Source organism: Acanthochromis polyacanthus, chromosome 13 (assembly GCF_021347895.1).
Source record: "Acanthochromis polyacanthus isolate Apoly-LR-REF ecotype Palm Island chromosome 13, KAUST_Apoly_ChrSc, whole genome shotgun sequence".
NCBI lineage: Eukaryota > Metazoa > Chordata > Actinopteri > Pomacentridae > Acanthochromis > Acanthochromis polyacanthus.
Genome location: NC_067125.1, coordinates 14,355,924 through 14,381,809, shown reverse-complemented (window position 1 = coordinate 14,381,809; position 25,886 = coordinate 14,355,924). Strand labels below are relative to the sequence as shown.

The window sequence follows — 25,886 nt, the reverse complement described above, 5'->3', positions numbered from 1 at the left end:
AAAAATAGCGTCCTAGTTTATCACAACCTTTATGAGCACTTGTACACTGGCCTCAAGTCCTTTGGCCTCATCAAAGTCTTTATCACGGTGCTCCTTTCCTCGCTACACTCCCACAATACTCTCTGCTCGCCAACATGGAAGTGATCACCTCCTTGGGTCAATCACTTTGAAAAGTAAGAGAATTTACAATACTGAAGGTTGAAATATCAAGGTAAATATTAGGTGTTAGCAGATACTAAACATTAAATGACTCAGACTGTATCAGCTGGAAAAGTAAAAATAACTTTTTGAGACACCATTAGTGATAAGTATCACTTGTTTTCCTGTTGCAGTCTTGCAGTGCAGACAATACATACATTTTGCTTGCACATTCATGTCTACAAATATCATCTGCATCCAGAAGACATTTAGGGATCTTTACAGACATGGGTGGACGACAACATTTCTGTCACACTTACCATTGCAGATCAGCAGACGGAAAGCATGAATTGTTCCTGAAGTGAGTGGCCAAGAGGAGCCGTGACATCGCAACAGGTTGCAAATCTGAGGTGCACTTCTATATCTTTAGGGGAAGTAAAGAAACACTAGGACGGTAGTTTCTCCTCTTTTGTGGGACTGTAGGCTCCCAGGGGACACAAAAAGTATGTTCTAAAGTGATGAAAAACTGGATTTTGCATAATGTGGCCCTGTCTTCAATTTTCACTTCTATGAATTAGGCTACATACAGCGGAAGCATCACAACTATCACATGGTAACGTGAGAAGATGATCTCACAAAGTAAAAACACAGACAGGAACAGTCGGGGATCGAACCTGCGACTGATACACAAACGTGCTCACAACCTTACACAAGTTATTTTATTATTGGGACAACTAACAAAGGTTTGGTTGAAAGTTAACACAGCACGTGGATGTTTGAACAGTCGTGGTCTATATGTGTTTACTTTCACACTAAAGCCTAATAAAAATGTGTCCCACACACACAGCAGCATCTGTGTGAGACAGGCAGCAGGAACTGAAGCCACAGCAAGTGCATTACTGGAGCGCTTAGCTCACAGCGATGCAGGAAATTACAGGCTGCATTCACTCCGAATTACAGCAACAATCTGTTTACTGTGAACAAATCAATACACTGTTGACACGCTCTTAAAAACGTCGACATGAAACTTGTAAATCAACGTCGCACGACAAGTTCTTGAGTTGAACTTACCGACTAAACTGACGTCGTTGCAGGTGGCGCATTTCAAACTCAAAGCTAAACGTTAAAGCCGACAGCGCAGCTTCATCAAAGCAGTGAACGTCGGGGGAAAAAAACCGATAAAAGTCTGACATGGTTCATACCTTCGAGTCGCCGTCGAACAACTTCCACTAACTTCCAGCGGACTCAGGAGCAGAAGCTTCACAGACAGGACTCCTCCATGCTGACAGGTCCGGTAAATCCGCTCCGGTCTGACGCTTTGTTTGCGCGGCCGAACAACAAACTCAAATCAGTGCATCTTGGAGGCGGAGACCCGTTACTTCACGGATGAGAGCCGCAGAGAGCAGACCACTAAGCGGTGACCTATCAGTGTCTGGCCAAACACCACTAATGACCTCCCTTCTTTTAACCTCTTCGTGGTCCGAGAGCTGCTCCTTCCAGACCTGCTGTTTTTGTTCCCCTCGATCTGTGATGTTGTTCATCCATTTATGCAATAAATACACAACAGAAATATCCTCCAAACTGTTTCACCACAAAAACCAGCAACAATTAAAAGCATTAATTAGATATTTTTGGTCAACATACAGCATCTCTAAGTGATATATACTGTATCCAAACATTTGCAGCACTCTTTATAGTCACTACATTATGTAGTGCAAGTTTATAACTAGTTTAGAGGATTGTGTTACCTTTATGATCATATCATTTCAGATTTGAAGTGGCTTGTTCAACTCCGATCAACAGATAAAGTATCTCCTAACCCAAAACATTGCATAAGGATTAACTTCTGTCTTTAAGACACATCCAAATCACAAATGATACATAAATACTCTGTGAGAATCAAAAAGTTTGAATCGATTCTATCACTATATGCTGTACATATTTGTGCTGTGTGTTCAGGGTTCAGCTTTTCTAGTATCCATATGTAACATCAACACAAAAGAGCACTCGATGCATCTCGGCTAATGCGGTTACACAATAATACATGTCCAAGAAGCGTGAACGCTTTAAGTGATCTCACAGTGGATGGTAAACAAAGAAACACATTCAGGCTGGATAGTAACTGCATCACACAGCACTATGTATTATAGTTCATGTTCATATGTGTAGTATATCAAAAATAAACATAATTTAGTCTTACTGTGTGTGCATAGATGATAAACGGATGTATATGCAAAGTCATTGTATTTAATATTTTTACTCATCAAATTAAATTCTTGCACTTGCAGTTATATGTAGTCCAGCAGGAAAACATACATCACAAAATGCACACTTGGCATGCTCAGTTTTTACAAAAGAAGAGCAAAAAAGACATTAAACAGGTAAACACCACATCTCCACTTTTTATCTTTATGGCTGCACAATTAAAGGGACCACCAGCAGGGAGCTACACTCACTGAGACTTTCTCCAGACATCATTAAAACTTTCCAACACACCGCTCTGTGTTTTTATTATGGAACAGACAATGCTGACTTTCACATATGCCGTTTTTTTTTATTTACTTCCATCATTCTGTCAATAACAACCTTCCAATGGCCAGTTCATCCAACAACATCCACAGTCCGTAATTGCTCTACCGGTTTATGTTCACACACAATGTATGAGACTTGAAGATGTCATTTTCACACTAATGGATGAATCCAAGTTTCATTTCATCCTTTCCAGCAGTCAAGAAACCCTTCATCAGTGACTGACCAGTTTCAAAAGACAGCACAAAGACGGACGATTACGGTGATTTATGGCTCAGATCATGAGGTCTGACCTTCTCTGCCTCTTTGGGAACAAAGGATTAAAGGTTACAGACAAACAATGTGGGCAGCTTGTCTGCCAGTGTGTGCATGTGTGTTTATGTATTTGTGTGGTTCCACGCATCCCTCTTGGAGTGTGACTTTTTCTGAGGCCTTGTGCACGCAGCATGCAAAAGACTGTTGTCTGGCAGAAACAACTTGCCTCTTGGATTCTATGGAGAGCCTGAACAATGTTTCTATTGATTGCAAAGTGACAAAGACAAAGGCAGAGAGAAAAAAAGAGACAGACAGTCCAACAGATGAGACAGAGGCAGATCTACAGTTACTATCTGATTACAATCAACATCATTCACTGTCAAAAAAAGACTTTTTACGAGGGAAAAAAAGACTTCTGGGAAAGCTGACTGAAGCATCCAATCTGTCAGTTTTCTGATCAAGCCACAAACGGCCTACATGGGATTTCATTGACACTGATATTTTATGTGACTGAATTTAATATATTAAGCAAACCCGCCCCCCCCCCCCCCCCCCAAGTCTACAAAAAGGGATTCATTGCAATCATATATAATTTTGCATTCCTAGGATTTCCAAGATCTTCTCATACATGTGCAACGAGTCTTCCTATTTATGGAAAACACGACAACTGACATTCATGTATGCAGCTTTCTGTATACAACATAAGACTGGATAAAGCTGACTCCAGTTAACATTTAGAGTCTGACAAGCATGAAGCTTTGGCAGCTAATGGATTTTCACACTTGCATGGAGGCAATTACAACAGTTAGCAGTGACCCCTGAGGGTAATGAGATTAAGATTAAGATGAGATAAATGTGACATGTACAACAAAGTGTATCAGATATTTGACTTTGCGCAGCTATATGCAGCAAATGAAGTTATTTGTAGCTTTCGGGCTCTTAATAAACTGCTAAAAGGGCAGATTAGCATTTCTTCAGGGATACATACATTTTAACAACAACAAATTAATACCTGCCCATCTGCAAAATTAAAAATAATTAACCACTAACCTCATCTGAGTGATGACAGCAGCTCTGAGTGACTGCGTAAACAGCTTGATTTATAAGTGGGCGAGCAGCAATCATTCTTAGAGGAACAATGTAAATGTAAAGAAAATTATTCCCGCTCAGATTTATAACTAAATGTCTTTCCTGCTTCTCCTCTAACCATTGTCCATGTCTGTCTGCAAGGGAGTAAATGGATGCATGTGTGAGAGAAAGGTACAATGCCCCCTTTCTTAAGTAGGGGCCTGAAATAGCTACTGTTTGATAAGACTACATATATATATATATACAGTGAAAGGGTCCTGTTACAATGAGTGCCCTGAAGAAATCGCCTTAGGTGCTGTTGTTGTAATGTGCAGCCACTGAGAGTAATTCATGGCACACACTCAGTGACTACTCTGCCATTCACAGACACGACGTTCCTGCCAACTGGACAAATGATGAATACATAAAATCCCAGCTCAGTTACCCATAAGCCCACATGCACTGAGTGGCTGCACTGCCTTTGCATATAAATAAGTTGGACAAATAAGTCAGCGGCTGTGTCTGAAGTAGTCCATGCTTACTGCCATTTACCCACTGCCATTTCATCTCTGAATTCTGTGTGGTGACATAAGTGCACTGCATAGGGCTCTAAAAATTACAAATATATATTTTTAAAAGTGGTATGCACAGGGTGTACAGTAGACTACTACAAGTCTACAGCAATATCTCACATTTTATCAACACATTTAGTGTCCCAAATGAAGAAAATACTGAGTGTTTATTTCACGAATGACCGAGGGAACACTGATTTTTTTCCCCACAGTCTGTATATGTTTTGATGAGCATCGATCTATTAAAAAGCAGTTTTACATTTCATGTAAAAACCTTAGCAGACAGGCCTTGCGTGATTATTCCATGTTGAATAAAGATCATATAGTTAAGCAAATTTAAAAATCCTTCAGCAAAAGAGTGACTGATTACCATTATGCAGACTAAAATCAGGTTTTGACAGAGCTCTTTGGAAGTGTCTGGGAAGAAGATGTTATACCTAGAGACTGGCATAAAGGCTTAATAGTGAAGCTTCCAAAGAAGGGAGATCTAAGCAACTGCGATAATTGGAGGGGTATAACACTATTATCTATTCCAAACAAGGTTTTCTGCAAAGTGCTGCTGGGCCATATTGAAGAAGCTATCGCTGCTAAGCTGAGAGACGAACAAGCTGGATTTCGGAGGGGAAGGGGATGTATAGACCATATCTTTACGCTTCGTAACATCATAGAGCAGTGTGTGGAATGCAACACCCCACTTCACCTAAACTTCATTGATTTCAAGAAAGCGTTTGACAGCGTGTACAGGGAAGGCTTGTGGAAGATTCTAAGTCACTATGGACTTCCCCCTAAAATCATATCAATTATCCGAAAGTTCTACGAGCATTTTGAATGCAGAGCGATCCTTAACAACTCAATGTCTGAACCATTTTCTGTGGAGTCTGGAGTAAGGCAAGGGTGCATATTATCCCCGATACTGTTTGTAACCATCATCGACTGGGTCATGAGAAACACGACCTCGGATAAGCCAAGAGGGATACAGTGGACATTGTTTAACCAATTGGAGGATCTCAATTACGCAGATGATATAGTCCTGATGTCAACTAATGGTAAGCATCTGCAGGAAAAAACAACAAGGTTGCAGACGTATGCCAAACAGATTGGACTGTATATTAATAAGATCAAGACCAAGGGGATGCACATCAACTCAACACCACAAAACCCACTTTCCATAGACGGCGAAACTAGACACCATAGATGATTTTACATACTAAGGAAGTTGCGTTAGTAAAGATGGTGGTGCTCAGAAGGACATTATAGCCAGACTTGGAAAAGCCAGAAGTGCTTTTAGCAGACTAACACCAATCTGGAAGTCGAAGCAGTACAGCCTAAATACCAAAGTCAAGCTTTATAATAGCAATGTTAAAACAGTCCCAGATAGCAAACTATGGGTGAATCAATGTTGAATCTATGTTGAGACCTAACGTCGAAATTATACAGAAAGTGCAAAGTTGATAAAATGTTGAGTCAACGTTTGCTTACATAGATTACATGTTTGCAAATATAGATTCAACATTAATTAAACACTGACCTGTCAAACATTTTAATTAAACCAAAATACAATGTAGATTCAATGATATCTTTTAAACACAAACTTCAATGTTGACAAAATGTTGTTGAATCAACATTGATCCAACCATCAGTCTTCAACCGTAACCAAAATTCAACCTTCTTAACCCTAATTCAACATTGATTTAACATCTTTTGCTATCTGGATAAAGTGTGATTTATGGTTGAAAAAAAGCAAACGTTGACTCAACATTTTATCAACCTTGCACTTTCTGTATAATTTCGACGTTAGGTCTCAACATAGATTCAATATTGATTCACCCATAGTTTGCTATCTGGGGTGCTACTGTATGGCTCCGAATGCTGGAGAGTTGTAAAGCAAGATATGGCGAAAGTGGAGGTTTTTCACAATGGATGCTTAAGGAGGATGTGTAACATTTTCTGGCTGGAGAAAATCTCGAACAAAGAGCTATACGATAAAACAGGATGCTGCAGTGTTCTAATGGAGATGCAGAAGTGGAGGCTGAGTTGGTGTGGACATGTTTTTAGAATGCCAAATAAACGAATACCTCACACAGCACTTAGGTGGAAACCAACAGGACGAAGGAAGCCAGGCAGACCGAAGACCACCTGGAGAAGGACAATCGAGAGTAAACTAAAGGAGATGGGTTTTTCTTGGGAGGAGGCAAATATGGAATAAATTTCCTATCATAATTCAAGAGCATTTTAAATTGATTTGAGGTCAGCATTTATCGATTTCATTCTCAGATTTCGTGATATTGTCTCTCAGAACTCTGCTCTCGCGCTCAAATTTGCTCTGCGCATGCTCAAACTGTGTCCTCACACTCGGTTACGATGCTGCTCGCGCAGATTTCTTGCGCTCAAACTCAAACTCTTCCTCTTGCTCTCACAGAACTTCTGTTCACGGATCTCTGCTCTGCTCTCGGATTTTTTGTGTATCAACGCTGTCAACCAATAGAAGGCCAGCTAGCTTTGACCAATCACATTATCCCTGTTTGTATACAGGTGCGTTCGCTGTTTTTCCGAGGAGCGTCACATACGGGCAGGCACTCTTTCAGCAGGTTTCATCCACTCCCTACCTCCGGGGCTGTAATAAATGTGATTTCTTTTATTTTTTTGACCACTGTTGGAATAAAATATCATTCAATATATGCAACAGCGTCCGAGCTTCTCACTGAAATGGCTATATTGTATAATAATAGCGGCATTGAACACTGCTCTTTGAGGTGTGCTGGTGGAGAAAACAATGTCACCATCCTGAAGCTAGCGGGACTACATACTTGATACTTCACACAGCAGCAGCAGAGGTGCAGATGTTGTAGCTGAGAAAGTTTGGAGGTTGCCACTTCTTGCATTCCCAAAATAGTAGGGGAGTCAGATTTTGTTAAGTGACCCAATCTGACTCCGGATTTGATTTCGTATCATACAGTCTGCACCGTTAACTCAATCTGCATATTTCTGTTAAAGTCCTAGTTTTGAAATAGTCTGTCTGAAGACATGAATGAGGGTTTCGGCAGCTGACAAGGAGAGGAAGGGGCGGAGACGGGCGATTTTGTGGAGGTGGAAAAAAGCGGTTTTGGTGATCTGCTTAATGTGGGGTTCAAAAGTGATGTTGGTGTCAAATGTCACACCAAAATTGCGGATGTGAGCAGAAGGGGACAGGGTGGTGTGATCAATGGCGATGGGGGAGTGGGGAAATGGTGTAAGTGATTTGGGTCCAACAATGATAAGGTCGGTCTTGTCGCAGTTTAACAGAAGAAAGTGTTAGTTAAACAAAGAACAACCCTGCATGTACACTCTTCTTTTCGGTATATAGTTCTTTTTGCTTTGTATAAAATGACCTCTTAGCATTTACTATGGTGGATGACATCACACCAAATAACAATAAATTATGTTATTTTGCCATTTTCTAGTATGCCAATTGTGTGAACCTCTTGTCCATGCTGCCACCCAATGAGCATCGAGAGAACACACAGTGGCATCACATCTATTTAAAGACAAGCTGGATATATGAACTGGCCTCAGTTTCATCACTTAATTTCTGAGGTGGTTATAGTGCTGTCAAGCCGACACCATTACTGGCCCATCAATCACCTGAGAAACTGTGGACCTGGGAGGCACACAAGCTGAGTGACAACACCGGTGTGGTGAGCAATATGATAAACATGGCAGACTTTCTGTGTGTGCTTCACTAAATTGCTGCAAGTAGCTGCGCTGCACGGTCTGCTGCCCTGTACAATTTAATGCATTTGAGAGCATGATTGCTTGAGAGAAGTAATAAATGAAACTGATAAGAGGTAGAAAAAAAACAATGAGACAGAGAGAGTGAAAGACACAACGTCATAGTTGTAAGAGAATCTGGAGGTTTCACACTAGTGTTGGTAAAGTAATTGCATGTTCCATGTTCCAACATCACGTTCATCTTGAGCTGTCTATGTGGCGGCTGCAGATGAAGGAAGAGGGAGGAATCCGTAGTTGTTATTTTCTTCTCCCTCTTCTGCCTCAGCATGGATTGGTGAAAAGACTGTCACATACATTTTGTGTACAAGATATGAGGTAATAATTATACAGAACAGGAGTGGGGTACACTTTTGCTCGGTTTCCATGGCAACAATAGGATGATGAATGCTCATTCACGGCAAAATTTAACAGCGCTGACTTCTGATTATTAAAGTTTGTTCACTGGTATGACTCTATATATTTGCAAGAGTTTAAATGGATAGAAGTGCAACAAACAACATCAGCAGTCATCATTTCTAGCACATCATCCTTGAGGAATAATTTAACATATTGAATTTTACGCCTTAAATTAAATTGATGTCCTCTTCCAAACTGTCGAACTATACTTTGCTTTTCCCCTAAGTACGTAAACACACAGAGGCACAAATAAACTACACACGCAAATGGATGACAATCAAATTTCATAAAGTAATTAAGACTAATTAGATATTGCAGTCAGGAACTCATAAGCAGCTACATCTTAGCGTGGGTTTAAGGCTCATAATGTTAGTGCTTTGTCATCTGCAGCATTTCAGTATAAACTTGCAAACTGTCTTTATCTGGCAAACTTTAAAAGCCTCTCTCTCAGTCTATTGATATGCACGGGCTGAAAGGAAGTTTATTCCTGACATGTGAATCATTGTCTCCAAATTGTCTCTTATTTTTCTTGGTTGCTTTTAGAAAAAGAAGTGACTCTAAACTGATGTTTTTTTTCTGTATCTGAGCAAATTTTGCCCAAGTACTATTGAAATCTAGATTTTGTCACCTCTGTCTGTGTTTTTATTTGGTCTTTTTGATTGTCTAATAAAAAAATACTAAAAATCATACCAAGCTGCATCTAGAATATGCCGAAGGTGTGAAAGCAACCAAACTGTCGCGCAGGACCTTCAAGCGACTGGAAAGTAGTAAAATCTGATACAAAAGCATCATTGACATTGCTGTCTTGTCCATGACTAAGTTGGAACATTTTGTTTATTAAGACCCTTTAAATCCAATCTCCAATTCCAGAAACTAATATTAAAAAAACTGCTGCTGTAAATTCAATTGCAGGAACACTTCAGAATAAAATAAAACGAAAAGTATTTGAGAGACATTAGGATTGCGTCACTGGTCAAGCGTTCTGGCTTGCTGTAAAAGAGGTTGCCCACCACAGGTGCTAAATTTGAGGTTTTAAGTGAAATATTTCAGAATAATGTAAACATTTATCTGGAGTTAGAAGCCATGAAACATATTTTTGCTTTTTTCAGACTATTTGTTGCATTATTGTTCAGTCTCGGTGACATTTTCTTGATTAACAAGTGAATTAGGCGGTGTTTTCATGCAGCATTGTATGACATAACACTGACAACTCGAGCACAAGAGTTGATTTATTAAATAAGATAACATACTGACGTCACCTCGGCACATGGTTGCATGGACATAAATTATTCAAAACTCCCTCCGGTGAGAGTCAAGTTTTTTTCCCCATTTTTAACCTTCTTAGCATATCCATATGATGTTTATTTATCCTGGAAGGCAAGCTGTGAGCGAAATAAGCAGTCGAGACCATGGCTGACTGTTTCACCCTTGAAACTGTAGTGTACCAATGACACATCTTAAAAACACGGATTAAGACTTTCACATGTAAGAAAATAAAAGAACCGATCCTGTCAGTTTCCAAGTTGAGACTTTCTGTGTCTGTATTCTTCTTTATAACCACAAAACAACCGATCGAACACAATTTGAACATGTACGAATTACTCTATTACCTTGCCATTGTGTAATGAATGGTAGTTTTACGTTGTCTGATCAGTCATAGGTGAACCAATTTGATCCATATCTAAGCCACTTTATGGCAGAAAGGTATTATTTTTGTGGGAAAAAAAACTTCTAAATATGTAGCTTTGATAAACAAAGATGAATTTTTAAGTGTTACATCAGCAGCAAGAGGGGGATTTTAATATAGCCCTAAACATAATTAAAATTTCAGATGTACACAGAGCATGGCAAGAAAATTAAGCTTTGTGGTCTCAAGTTTCTCTCCTTGATTATCCCCATAAAAACTCATCTCTGTGTAGCAAAATTGCAAATTTTGAAGTTTTCCCCCTTGAAAATAATCTCTTCCTGCCTTAAAATGACTTCCATTTAACTCTACACTGGTGCTTCCTTCAGAATTTGCAGCTCTGCCCACCCCTCTCCTTCCTGCTGCAGCTCAAGCACACCAGCTCACCTACAACTCAGCCCAAACACTATAAAGCTACTCTACACATGGGAAAGTTGTAAAATTGGAGTAATTCAGCCATATGTGTTGAACCTGGAAGCTGATTCTGAAGAATAATAATACAGAAAATCCCAGCCTGTAAGTCAACAGAATAGGTTCCCCAGAAGTCTGAGGTTTTGAGACTCTCATTGGTACACTGCAGTTTGAACTCAGCCATGGCGCCGACAAAGTCATGATGTTCCCTCAAGCAAAAAACAAAACTAAAACAAAACACCAAAAAATAAACAAAAAGAAAATAACCACCATATGGATATGTTAACAAGGTTAAAAAATAAAACTTGATTTTCACCAGAGGGAGAAAAAAAAGAAGGAACTGATGAAAAAAAGATTAGATTTCTTGTTTTTACAGAACAATGTTAAGAATAATGGAAGGTGTTTTGTATTTTTAAATAAGGAAAATATTATCGGAAGTAAAACAAATGATGCCAAATGTGTGACATCGTAACTTTTATATAACGTTTGAAATGTTTGCAAATATGCGGGTGTTGTAATGAATTCATTATTCATTATAAGTAACGTACTTATATGCTGAATGAAACATATGGAATTTACGCCTGGTGTTTGTTTTTCTTTAACGGACTGTTTTAAATCAGCACTTAATCAACATATTTTCATGATGTGAGAGTGCACGTATAATAGTACTAATGCAAATTGCTTGACTTAATAAGGCTCTAAACCAAACTCAATTGAGCATCCAAACAAAGCAAGGACAAACTGAATTTATACCACCCTGTTGTGTTGGTGTCACAATCAATAAAGCTGGATTAAAAGAATGAGCTATGTATTGCCAGAAAGGCTGATCCTCATCTCTATCCACACCTTCATTCTCTTACGCAGCACAATGCAGAACATAAATCCACAAGATTATAGCAAAATGACACTGGGATGCTATGGCCTGCCACAGTTATAGATGAGCAAGCTATGACTCACTGGATAACAAAAATAAATGACACAGTACTGCTTTTTTTCTGTTCAGTGACAAAGTCAATGTGTCCTCATGCTGTCACTGAGTGTAATTCCCAGATGAGGCTTGACTGCAGACCACCGCAGCTCAGTGACAGGTCTGTGAAACAGGGGATGTTAGCATGGAGGGTCTTTATATCCATACGGCATGCTTCTCAGTGTGTTGGGTTATAGCAGTGGAGTGAAGCACCTCAGGGAGTGTGGCTGCGTATTGTTGAGTGGAGCTGACAGACAATTGCTTACTGTTTGGCTTTTTGAGAAGTTCATCTCTTCAGTCTCTGTTGAAAAAGCTTTTGGCAACAAGACTCCAATCGCTTTCAGGGACTGAATATGTCGAAAGTTTTGTAACTGAATGTGCAGCTGAGCTGTTATTGTCACAATGCTCTGGAAGTGAAATTCTCGCACCCATATGTGAAACTGCTCAAAATGTCACTGTGGCAGTTTCTATGTACATTTTGTGCTCTTACATTTCCTGAAAGTTCCCTGAGCTTATATGTAGATTCTGATTAAAAATGACTCGGTTTATTCTTGGTATATAACTGTGATCAAGACCATTTTCTTTGGCAGCGAAGGTATTGAAGATGTGGATTTGATTGAAGAGCAGGTAGCAAGAATAAATCAATGGTCTGTAATTTCAGTTTCACCACAGATCTGAACACAGTCACTCTGAGAAATCCATCAACCTAAACTATTATGGACGGATAGAATCACAGGAAGGGCTCTGACCTGGCAGTCTGAGATGGGGACTGTTTGTGTCATCAATAAAAGAGATTTTGTAATTGTTGGGGACTAGAGACTGACTCGGTGTCTGTGCAATGTGGCGACCAGCAGTGATACTACAGCCTGGAATTTAAAAAATTACGTCTGGCTTCTGGAACTTTTTCCTTGAAATGATGGATGGCATAAACTTTGAGAGTGGCTAGTCACAAACGAGCCTTGTTTAACATTAAACACTGTAAACTCATTACACACAGTATGCTTCACTACAATGTGCAGATTTTCTCCTTTTTATATTATATATATTTTTAGGATTTTTAAAATATGTAAAAGCATCAATAAAATGATTTACATGATATTACATCTAATGTACAAGAACCTTAAATTTTTTTTTAAAATGACATGATTTCATGTAAGAGTAGGGCTACAAAATGTATTTAAGTTATGGAAAATGCTTTCCCAGGATCTTCCTGCATGGAGTTTGCATGTTCTCCCTGTGCATGCGTGGGCTTTCTTCGGGCACTCCGGCTTCCTCCCACAGTCCAAAAAATATGCTGAGGTTAATTGATTACTCTAAACTGACCGTAGGTGTGAATGTGAGTGTGATTGTTTGTCTGTATATGTAGCCCTGTGACAGACTGGCGACCTGTACAGGGTGTCCCCTGCCTTCGCCCGAGTCAGCTGGGATAGACTCCAGCACCCCCGCGACCCTAATGAGCATTAAGCGGTGTATAGATACTGGGTGGGTGGGTATGACTTCACATGACTTCATCACTTGTGATTCATTTAGCTGGATCTGCAAATTAGATTTGTTGTTAAAGAATGAGGCTTATTACAAAACTATACAAAAAATGGCATAAATGATCATTCAGGCATAAGTGTCTAAACTATTTTCCAAAAATAAATGTCAAAGTATGAAAACAATGACTTATGTTAAGTAATGCAAGCTGTGTATTGTGAACTAATTTACAGAAAAATACACAATAGAGGCACATTATAAACTACACGAATGAAGGCCTTTGTATTAAGTCATAATGCACATGTTGTCTTTAGGTTGAATCATTTCAGTTTGATGTACATTAGAGAGGGAGACAGCATTACCAAACTAATTTAATTAAGCTACTTTCCAGACATCTGGGGCAGTTTCCTGTTTGCTGATTTGGTCTTGGGCAGGCTGTGCAAACTACATAAAGGTTGGTACTGCATAGCCTACAGGTGACCAGTGTGATGTATAGTATGGGGCAGGTTGAGCGTGATAATGACTTGATAGTATCTCAGGGCCACTGACAAATTGGTCAAGTCTTCTTATAGAAGGCCTTACAAGTGGGAGGAAATTGCCAGTCTGACACACCATCAGGGACACTGCCTCTTGGCTCACTCTTAATATAAACGTATGCAATTATCTATATCTTATATAACCTGCTTCTTAATTGGGGACTGCTCCAAAGGAAAATTTGCATCATTTAATTATGTGATGTGTAATTTCAGCAGAATTCACTTCCACCAAATTAAGGTTATTTCCTTGGTGGATCTTTATATTACATTGAGAAACTTGAAATTAAATTAAACTCACTATGGACGCACTAATCACTTTCTAAAGCAAAAAAATCTCTGTTTTTCTGTATGCTATGATGCGTTTTCTGAATGATACTTGAGAATGCAGGAGTTAATCTGAGGTTTGACATCCATCGAGAGGCTGTTATTTATAAGCAATCTTGTGCCATCTACCTTGATGTTTCCGTGTGAAGGAAAATAGGTGACGTGTGATTAAGCAGCCACCATCAGGAGTGAAGAGCCATCTGGTAACGGCTACAAGCAGGTAATTAGTGTTGAAAAAAATAGGACCCTTTCCAGCTGCAGCTGAATCACAAGCTGTGTATTCAGTGTCACCAAGAAACAAAGCATCGATGGTAGTAAATGGAAGGCTGTAACTTTTGACAGTAATGGATCTCGGCCAATTTGTCTTGAATCAACACACTCAATGCAACCCTAATGTGATAAATGAAAAACCTCTCAAACTACACTTACCGCATACAGTATATAGACTCTAATGAGATTTTGATTTATGAGACAACAACACAAAGAAAATAAAGTCTTTGCATTACACTCGCGCTGTGCAGGTCTAGTATCTTGGGATTCAATATAAGAATATATTTTATTATAAGGCAACAAATGTCATAACCCAGACACCAAAAAACTGTGAAATCATGCAGTTTCTTTGTCATAAAAACACTTCAGCAGATCTCACTTTATGTCACACATATACACTCACTGTGTATTATCTACAAGCCAGAACCCAATCATATGAAATCAGCTTTGTCATAATTACTTGCTGGGTGTCCACTGGGACCTACTGTAATCTTTTGAGTATGAAATTGCAACAATGTTGGTCATGACAATGATAATGGCAACCTACCGCAAATGCTGTTAGAAGATATCAGAAAAGACCAGGCAGAGATGTAAGAGGAATAATGATGATCTTAGAAATGGTTCAAAATGTCACCTTGTATCAGGGATAACAGGGGATTTTGTGTCTCGCTGTTGGTCCACATTGCATTTAAAATACCCTTTATAATCTTTTTCATTTGAACTATAAAGGTACTTTTTGTTAGCCTTGCCGCGCTAGACAACCCACGGCAACGAATTTAATTCTCTGCCAGGGTGGGTCTAGTTACCCTCCATAAGGCTCGAGGCTGGATGCTCCTAAGACTGGCCGGACGAATTACCATGAAGTGTAGAGTCAGAAGGCGGGCGTAACTGAGTGACGACAGAGGCGCGACGATTCTGACAGAAACAACTGGCACACAATAAACAGTTATCTTTCGACTCGGCTTTGGCCACAGCCCTTAAAGATTTGAAGCTAAAATTCAACTTGAAAGATAAACAAAGGACAGCACTGAAGTGTTTCATTGAGAAGAAAATTGCTGCAGAGTGATTTGAAAGACAACCTTTTAGCCCGCCTCCCTCCCTGTCGAGCGGCCCTAGACCCTTGTGCCTTCTGAACATGGGTCTAGCGCGGCTAGGCTAACTTTTTGTAGAAACCTTCAAAGAAAAGACCCTAAATTTATATTTATACAGCAAGTGTATACTGCTTTAAGATAATCATGTATTATCCAAAAAAGTATTCTGAATCACAGAGTGCAACGATCGATGACAGCTCGACAGATGGAGAAGGGACCTGGTGTCAGTGCAATGTCCAGATGATCAACTGACTGACAATGAGAAGACAATTTTCAACTTCACTTCAGATTAGTCCCATTTAACAAGTTTTCCGTCTACATAAATCTGCCCTGTGGTCACTCTGTCTTAAAACAAGGAATACTGAATGAGAATCAAGGGTCTAGTAAAGACTGCTGTAAATTGCTGGAAATACAACACACACTAATTAACGTGTATAATTTGATTTTGTGTTTTTGAAGTCTCCAAAAAATCCATGTTTTCAGTACAAATCTGTCAGTCTAATTGTGTGCTCCTTCATGTAGAGCCAAGACTTACAAATCGTGCAAAGCTTATCAGCACAATGTCCAAAGAATTCATTCCTGCGCCCTAATCCCCAAACACAATGGCAGAGCACTCGACACGTCCTCTGTATTGCATAAAAAAATACCCTTTCTGTCCAAAATATGAAAATATCAAACCTACTGATTTCAGATTGTGTGTCACTCTTTTGACCTGTCGTGCTGACAGAAAATGATAAATGACTAAATGGGAGTTAGAATGAAAGGCTACAGATGGCTCAGTTTCATTCTCTGTGACAAGTATGATTGAGAGGAGTATCCGTTTTTTAAAGAGGTCACAACTGCAAATTTCAAAGAGAGGGTGTCTCCCTAAATCAAAAGGAAAAAATATCTAATTTGCGTTGCTTCCCAGTAAGAAGAAAATGGAGAAGTCTATCAGCTCAATTAGTCTGACAGTTTCCATACAAAAGCCTTCTGCTAGAAACTTCCATCCTGCTGCATGAACTTCATTTGTCCATCCACAGCAATCATCAAAACAAATGCCCCTTGAGACAGAAACAAAATGAGAAATGACTGCTTCGCTTTGATCACACATACGAACATATCTGAACCGTAGCGAACCAAAATTAGTGCCAACAGCAACATGCCTTTTTTTTTTTTTTTTACTATTTTTATAGCTTTCTTGTGAAATACTATCACTTAATTAAAGGGCACAGGCCGTAGAAGATGCATTACATGCTGTGTAGTACTGAAAGACATGGATTGTGTTGAGTTTGCTTTTGCTTTATTTAACAGTTACCATCCGGTGTCGCTTGCACACTGACATCGACTGCTTTGTAAGCAGCCTGGAATGAAACCTGCAGGTACACTTAGAATTTACAGTATGCGTTTTTTTTTTTTTTTTTACATCAAATTCATTAATATGCAAAAATATAAGCTGAGAAAATATGCAAAACTGTGGTCCCTTTGCTTTCCAGTTACTGAGCATTTTATTATTGCTTGTAAGAATGCAGATCTACACAAGTCTCAGGAGTGATACTGCATGGTTTTCAGCTTTCCAGTAATTGTGCACAACCCCAGACTGAGGAAACCATAGAATGCACTATTATCATGATAATTGAGCCCGTGATGCCAACATTGTCAACATGTCTGGTGTAAGCTTGGAGAACTGCAATTATATATGACAGCGAAGTGAATGCAAAAAAATAGACACCTGCAAACACGTCATCTTCAGTTGATGGCTACATGCGAGTGATTCTGTTAACTTGCATCAAACTAACTATAAAACTGAAGAAATGAAAGTTTGTTCTATTAAGTTATGTGATTCTTAATTCTTGCATCTGACTGCATGTCCTGTTTGATTCAGCTAATAGAGCTCTGCAGGGATGCGCTGAGTGAAATCTCTCATATGTTCCACCTGACTCTGTCTGTTTGCTGCATACAGAACATGTTGTGTGTTCTTCTGTGCTCTCAAACATCCAGCACACACATCCTCTCACCTGCATCTGACATCTGCTGTTTGCCACATCCCAGAGTATTTCACATTCAGCTTTTTTTTTGCACCTCTCTAATTACTTCCTTAAGTCTGATGACTCAGCTGAGCTCGCTTTTTGAACATTTTTTAATGCCAAGTTAAAAATGTACATCATGGAAGATTACTACTATAGTCTGTTGATAGTCATCAGCCTCTTCCTGTTTTGTTTTGCTCATATTCATGATGTGGTTGTCAGTGAGTGACTACATGGTAAAAGAAATTAATAGACCGCAGGCTCATTTTTTTACCTGCGGTCCACTGAAACACCCAAACAAGTTCAACAGATTTTTTTCAAAAGAAGACTGAACATAAGCTTGCTTTTTCTGGCAAGTCTGGCGAGCTCAACCCTGAAGTAAATATCAGAGAACCAGCAGGATATACCAAACACAGAAACCAGCACTCAGGGTCATCAAAGATTGCCAGAGAGGAAGATGAGATTGATGGATTTTTCCAGTAACATCTAACAAAAAAAAAAAGCAGAAAAGAGGAGCGGGGTAAGCTGACAGAAAATAAACAAAGCTCAGTAGGTATTTCTGATTGTTTTAGGCTGCAAAGCAGACAGTGAGGTCCATAAACAGCACCTGATTCAAGATTACTAGGCAACTTCACCTTGTTTCTCATTATATTCTAATTATCTCTTTGTAAGCGCAAGTGAACAAAGACAAGATAATATTTTAGTGAGCCGCCAATAACAGCAATGGCTTTAAAGGTCAGCCATCAAAAAACAGTATGAAAATGTTGAACATCAACCTTGGAGGGCTATCAGAATGCACCACAGAGAAGACATGAGGCTTTTCGCTTCACAGAAGACAAAAACTTAGTGATTGTCAAGGAAACACATAGTACAAGTGCATCAAGAGTGAAAACCACCTTTCTACTCTTTTATTTTTTAACTGATTTTGATTTTTTAGTTAAAGTTCTCTTTGCTTTCTCTCAGTTTCCTTTTTGCACACTCACGTCATTTTGTCTTGTTGGCAGCTTATTAGAGTAAACTGCACTTTTCAGGACTTAAATGTTTTCATGAAAACCGTTATTTCGCTCAAGACCAGAAATGCTAATCTCAAGGTGGCAACAGAAGTAACATCAGGGTGCCACTGAAGTCACAGTTCTCTGAGGAGTAGTAATGTCTGTACAAAGAATCCTTGAAATGCCGTCTGTAGCTGGACAATATCTGCAGCCCTTTTATTGCGTCCCTGGACCTCATCTTCCGCCTTCTCTTCCTCCACCTCCACATCACCATTCTTATTCTTCTGGCATTGAAATTTGGCACATCACACAGATGTTGTGTAACACCAAGCCTGTCAGTAATTATGATGATTTTACTTTAGGGACTGTAAAGAAGATAAATCTTCCTGGGCATCTAAAATTGAAAACCAAATACCTGCTCCATTATCCCAGACATGCTGTGGTTACGGCTTCCGATTTACTGTGTACTAACATTGCCATGAGACAACAAGTGTCCAAAGGTTAACTGCAAAGTAGAAAAAGGGTTTAATTCTGAATTATGATAAACATCCAATGCACACAATTACACAAAAGGAGAGAGAGGCAGTTATTTGTGAAATGCAATTTGGCCACATGTGCAATCTGAATGCACAGAATACTTTCAAATTACAGTTGTTAAATGGGCTCCATCGCAGCTCTTGGGAACGACTGCTGCTTGCAGTATGCAAAAATATAAAGATTTCCCTCTTCCATACAACCATCATGATGACAGCTGCTAATTATAGGATGCGCTGTGCCCACCCCCTGGTTTTTGTTTTTGTCTCATCTTCTCTCTGGTGTGATATGTGGGAAGTTAGTTTTGCTTGCTAGTTGCTTGTTAATTTCCCTGAGGTAAAGTAAATGATTTCCTTGCATTAGCTAAATTATCATTCAATGTTATAATTTCTGCTCCAGTAAACGAAAAACACTAAGAAGAAAGCACTCAACTATTACACTGCATAATATCCCACTATAGTGATAATAAAACTAAACAAGCAGGATGATGGAAGACAAATGAAGGAAAAACAATTACTTGGCATTTCATGCATTTTCGTTTTCGTGTGATGTATAAAAATCTATCGTTCCAATTCTTCAATCGCAGTTGCTCTGAAATGTGAAATATAATTGTCTCTTTCGCTGGTGGTAAGGAACAATCTATCTTCACCCACAACAATTTTGGCTGCTTTCCACTGAACTCATTCGACGTCATTGTACAACCACAAGAAAAAGCGCTGTCTACAAAACGATACAGAGAATACAGAAAAACAGGACACAGAAGCCTGTTTCAGATGCCTCAACTCAGACAATAAAGACGACTTTGAGCTTTTGTTTCTTTTAGTGTCGATACAGTCGAAACAGTTCTTACATATGCCTGATGCTCAGATGTGTCTGTGATACATTAAAGCAACTTCTACACCAAGTTTTACCCACAGAATAATCAAAAGGTTTCCATAGAAATGGAATTATTCATGTAAATTATGATCAATTAGGTGTATGAAAATGAAACTGTATGAAATGATTCATGAAACCTGAAACAGGTAAAGCAAGGGTGAAATAAATCAGGATTCAAGGAATTTAATAGGCAGTTCGTGCTGTTGAAAGAGCTGGTACTAATTAAATCGTGGACTATATAAAACTCAGCGTGTCTCCCTATGACTAAAGTCAATCTGGCTTATGATAATACCAGTAAAACATGCCAACTATGCTAATCCTCTGAGTGTTTGATTTTTATTGGGGAATGAGCAGGTGATTAGTCAGGGAATGCTAATAAAGAGTGTTTATTAGCACGGGGCTTACATGGGGATACAGTTTCAACAGAGACCACTTGAGTGTTGGATTTTATTAAGCGTATACTGTGGGACTTGTGAGGGAAAAGGCTTTGGAGCTAAGCACCTATAGTATGTGACCGCAAGGGCTGACCCGACAGGAGCGTTGCATTTAAAGTTTAGGCAAACATTTGTTCAGGAAAATGGCACATAAAAAGGTAGAAAATGCATGCCATCCAGATGGTGCACAGGATAATACTATGTAGCTGCTCACAGCAAGACGGTGAGCAGAGAAGGGCAAAAAGAGATAACAATAATTTAGCGTCCAGAATAAAAAATGTGGCAATCTCAGTTCAAGATCAAATAACCTCTGTGAGATGAAATACAGCAGAATGCAAGAGAAGTTCACCGAGGCAAAGCTGGTGGCCGACTGCTGTATAATAGCAGAGCTGTGATAAAGTGCAACACACACAATGAACTGCACTTGGCTTAAGACTTCACCGATGATTTACGCAAATGTTCATCTAATAATTTACTCACTTAGATTTTTGTTTAGAATAGAAATGTATTGCACTTGTCTACATATTTTCTTGTCTTATTTAGCATTGACATTTCAAGAGGAAGGGAAGAGCTTTGATATTTAAAATAAAATGTAATATTCATTTTAAAAAATACAAAACCGCCATTGTTGCTCCACAGGAACAGGGATTCATGCGTCATTTCCTAATGGGCTCAGTGGGGCTCCAGTTTGTGTGACAAATGATCCTCAATCTAGAGCAAAAGGTCAGCTATAAAGTGTGACTTCAAACCTCTGATTTCCCTCTGCAATGTCTGCATCCATCCATGACTGCAAATCACCTGCTCTGTGACATTGTCCGGGAGACAGGAAGCCTCAGTGTCTTTAATCTATAGCTAATGGTGTGAGTTTCAGTGCGACCACTGGAGACTGGGTGACCCTGGGAATGCAGTGGGAGGGACATCAATCTTCATTCTGAGTGGGTCAATGACTGCTAAAAATAAGCACATTAAACTGACAGGGATACAACACTACACTTTGAACTATGCACCTGCAAACACCTCATCACAAACAGGAATGATGTTAAAACTAAGAAAAGATTTTCCTGCCCCACTGCTTTACAGTGTGACATGCTAAAAAATAATGAAGAACAGAATATGCAAAATACTAATAAACTGGTAAAATACTTGTGTTTCTCCATAGAGACTCCTGTAAACACAGAGTTGTACTATATATACAGTACACAACATTACCCACCGAGCAGCCTTACAGCTGAAAAGGGTCTGACATCTGGGTTGCCATGTGTACTAAATATTTAATTAGCTGAAAGTATAGTATTTCGAGTACACGTGCATACCAGTGGTGTATGACTCAGATGACTCTATTATTATCTGGTGTCTATCAGTGAACCCAACCTCAATATAATGAAGCACAGCCTCGACTGCAGCATTTCATGACTTCCCTCTGTTTATTATAGATCGTATATATTGTACACGCTGCGACTGCTGGTAGAATTCGCCTTGATACCAATGCTGTTCTGCATTTTTAGCACATGAAATACAGACATTGATTTTAGTACCATGATGTTTCAAATGCTTTTGTGATTTTGTTGACAGATGCAAATGATTTTGTCCTGATTTTCCTTTTGCAAGATTAATCTAATTGCACAGATCAAACAGGACATGTTGGGTTTTTGTTCTAGCCCTTGATGCTGTCTGTAGGATCAAGCCAGTATGTATCACCTTGTTTGAAATTCTCCTTTAGCTACCTCTAAGTCCTCCGTCTCTTGAGACAAACCTGTTTGCAGTCATAGATCCAATTTGGAATTTGCATCTTCACTTTAAACTTTTAATTGACAGCCCAGACGTTACTGTGAGTGTCCAGGTAGGTGCAGGCAGGATTTTATTCTATTTCACCAATTTGGTACAATTAAACAGTGTTCTGCTCGAAGGATTCTTCTGAACATCAGCGTCACGCTGATTTCAGGCGTGTGAAGGCAGAAGACAGACTGTGAGAGTGTGAGAGAGAAAAAGACAGTGTGTTAGCGAGGCCAGCTGAGAGTGAATGTGAGTGAATTATTACAAAGCTCTGTTGCTCAACTATTGTTTCTGATGCAAACTTCCCCACATTCAAAAATCTCAGAGTTTCACTAGATATTACAGAGACTGTCATCTATTTTTCTTAGGAAATTAAACAATACGTCCCCAACGGTGTCGGCTGCCTGGGAGAAGCTAGCACATTGTGTTGAGACTATTGGTTTTAAAAGAAAGGCTGGCAAACAGCCAACAAGTAAGTCAGTCTGATGTTAATCCAGACTTACAGAGACTTCCAATTAACCAACAAAAAATGTGAATAAGAACAAAATGCCTCCGTTTTTAAGTACTTTGAGGATGTTTTTTTAGTCATCCTGGTCATTTTCAGTAAAGTGACGATTGTTCTTTTATGTGTAACAGTGTATGAAATTATATTTTTATGATCTAATTTCTAAAACTGCAATCAGTGCAGTTGCTGTATCTCTTATCTCAATATTGTCTGTTTTTTCAGTTCTTACAATATTAATGTTGAAAGTCATTTCAGAGTTTTACAACACAATTATCAGGTCATATTTCAGATATTTTGCAATTTAAAGGAAGACACCATGTTCACTGTATTCAATAATCACAAATACGGAGATCTCAAACTCTCCAAGCTCCAAACTGTTCACGTGGCACTTCATCCCTCACATATTACCCTGCCTTTTATTTCCAACACAACACCTGCTGCTGTGCCACCATAATTTGTAAGGCACAGAGAACAGCAACATCAGGTTTATCTACGAAGGGTGACTGGTTAAAAATAAAAGTGCAGGTGGTTGCAGACTCGGGAGAAAAAGTGCTGGCAGCAGGATGCTGCCCTTCTGCCACGGCCACCCTCATTGTGGACCTCAGGTTGCCCTCACATACAGCAAATAAGGCAAAAACACACCACTGATAAACACAACTAATAAACAGTTCCACCAACTAGACAGTTAAGCAACTTCACTCTGACTGGGTGCTGATGTGGTGGTGATTGAGCCAAAGTGTAGTCCTTGGCACTGCCTGTGAACTAACATTTCAGACATACTTGCATGCACATTGAGCTGTCTAATTCATTTCCCACATTCACTCAGGCACATTCAAAGCAAACAGTGCTGCAGAATGCATGTAAGAGCATGCAGCTTTTTCTCTAAGAGCTGTAGAGAGGAGCTGACATACGTTACCTCAGTGAGTCAAGCGAGCACTGGTCCCTGGGTGAGAGTCAAAGATCATTCTGCCAGTGCCATCTGTCAAGCAGGTTGGGTACAAAGGAAGTAGGAGCAAGTGTCCCTCTCCCTCCTTCCTGTGCGCCTCTCTCGCTTCACAACAAAGTCCCGTGTTACATTAGAGAAGAGAGCCGTACTCCACAAGCCGGGGAATCCTCTGTCACACTGAAGCCAATCTGGAGCAGTTTAAATCCCCCATGAGAAGATGGAAGATTGCGCCTCCCTTTTCTTGGGAAATAGCGACTTGCTCCTGCACTGCACAAAAAACCCCTCTCTCTGTGTGTTTCTTTCTGTCTCCTTCTCTGCTCTCCTTCTCTCCTGATCCTGCTCCACTTGTGCACTCGCTCGCTCACTCACTCTGGCGTGCCTTCTTATCCACTGTAGCTCCGGCACCCACGGACACACACACACACACACACACACACACTGTACTGTGTTCACACAAACATATGCAAATCACATGGACAAACAAACACATTCACAAAAAAACCCTCCTGTAGCCTCTTCACACTAATATTTCTCTAGAATCTGAGTGCTTATTTCCAGCTGTTTTGCAAGGAGACATGCTCCAGTGTTCTATTTGTGCTGTTGACATGTTCTCAAACATATCACAGTATGAAGTTAACAAATGTAAGCGCTTTGGGCAATGAGAGTTTGTTGCGGTTGCTGCTATAAATAGACTGGATTATATTCAGTCATTGCTTTGTGGATCACAGAAAAATACTCACATATGTAACTAGAAGCAGTGTGTGTGTGTGTGTGTGTGTGTGTGTGTGTGTGAGGGAGTCTGCTCAGAACTGATGGTGCCTCTGCTGTGATATAAAAAAAAATGACATGATGAATGAAAAAAAATTTCTGAATGTGTCATTGTACTGTAAAATTTCATTTGGAAACCCCACTTCCCCATGATCAATGTGCTTCACTGTACGTGGGTGTGTCAGCGTGCGCTCTAGCGATGTTCTATTTTGAGCCCACAGTCGTAAGGCACAACAGAAGAAAGAGGACAGCAAGGCGCTATTATGAGAATCTCCCCTAAAACCAACCCTCCCCCCACCGCCACCACCGCCATCACGTCCCCATCTTCCTCCCTCCATGCTGAAAATCTCCATGGTTTAAGGGATAACAGGGATAGCGGGAGGGAAGGAGGGACATAGTTGCCTAAGAGATATAAATAGTGCAATAGTGGCCCTAATCCATTAGCGCTTGTTGGAGAGAGGTCCAGCAGCTAACATAATGACAGGTATGACACCAGCGGGCTTGAAGACAGGAATAATCGGCGATATATTTTAGCATATGCGCTTAAAAATACCATCCAGTGAATGAATTGGAAGTGTTTTTGCACAGTTCCCAAGTGTAGAAGTATGACAGATGCCAAAGGGCTATTATGGCAGCTCTGAAACTCTGGAGAAAACCTAAACTCTACAATTCTACAGTTTCATTTAGCTTTTATCCAAAGGGGCATACATCTGAGAGTCGATAAAACACAAACAAGGACCTGGTCAGGAGAAAACAACCTGGATGAGTGCCATAAAACAAGTTCAAGTAGGATAAGAGGACCTACAGGCCGTGTGGATGTAAGAAGACATTTTTACATCTTACTTAAAAACTTTATTTCGAATTAGGTCTGTAGATGTTTCTCTGATGGAATTTGATAGTTTTTTACTAAAGCTTGATCCCAGACTATGTGTTGGTAGATAAGAAAAGACCTGCACTGAGCATGACTCTTGACCTGAACATATTCATATTTCACCACCTGTCTTCCTCCATGAATGTAATTAAGGGAATGTGAAGGGCACATGTGTTATCTACAAAGAAACACACATATACACGCTCACACAATTTGCATTTGTTGCCACATTTGCATGCAAACACAATCTGCACATCAATAAATACAGAAATATCCTTGTCCTTGTCCAGTTGACCTGACGCTGTGTGTTATGAAGATTCAAACAAGGGAAAAGTCAAATTTAAGCAATGCACTTTCTATATATACATTTATAGGAAAAATGATGAAATATAATAAGCAAGCATGGAATGACAAATTTCCATTGTGTGTAAAACCAGCCCAATGAAGCTGCAGTCAAATAAACCTCAAGCTTTCCGCAGGAGTTGAAAAGGCACAAAGAATTCATTGTGATTAAAAAGTAAAGCATGGCAGCTTTAATCTGTAGCTTAAGGTTTAAAAAATGTGCACAAAGACGGAAGTACCAGTGCTACTAGCAGCGGGGAACTGGAGACCAATGAAGATCAAAACCCACACATGACATTCTCTCACTTTGAGGGATACTTTGAATACCAGTTTTCAGATGGTTTTGTGATG

At 39.6% G+C, this 25,886-nt stretch overlaps 1 protein-coding gene across 10 annotated transcripts in view; it reads right to left on the bottom strand.

Moving 5' to 3' along the window:
- gramd1bb (GRAM domain containing 1Bb) overlaps positions 1-23,912 on the bottom strand; it is a 125,146-nt gene extending 101,234 nt beyond the window's left edge. For 9 of the 10 annotated variants that reach the window (XM_051957864.1, XM_051957863.1, XM_051957866.1 and 6 more), the window contains exon 1: positions 23,525-23,912. The gene's annotated coding sequence lies outside the window, so the exon portion shown is untranslated. Of the gene's footprint in view, positions 1-1,340; positions 1,479-23,524 lie in introns of those variants that run through there. The other variant, XM_051957880.1, reaches the window with a different exon arrangement.
- Positions 23,913-25,886: the final 1,974 nt, after the last annotated feature.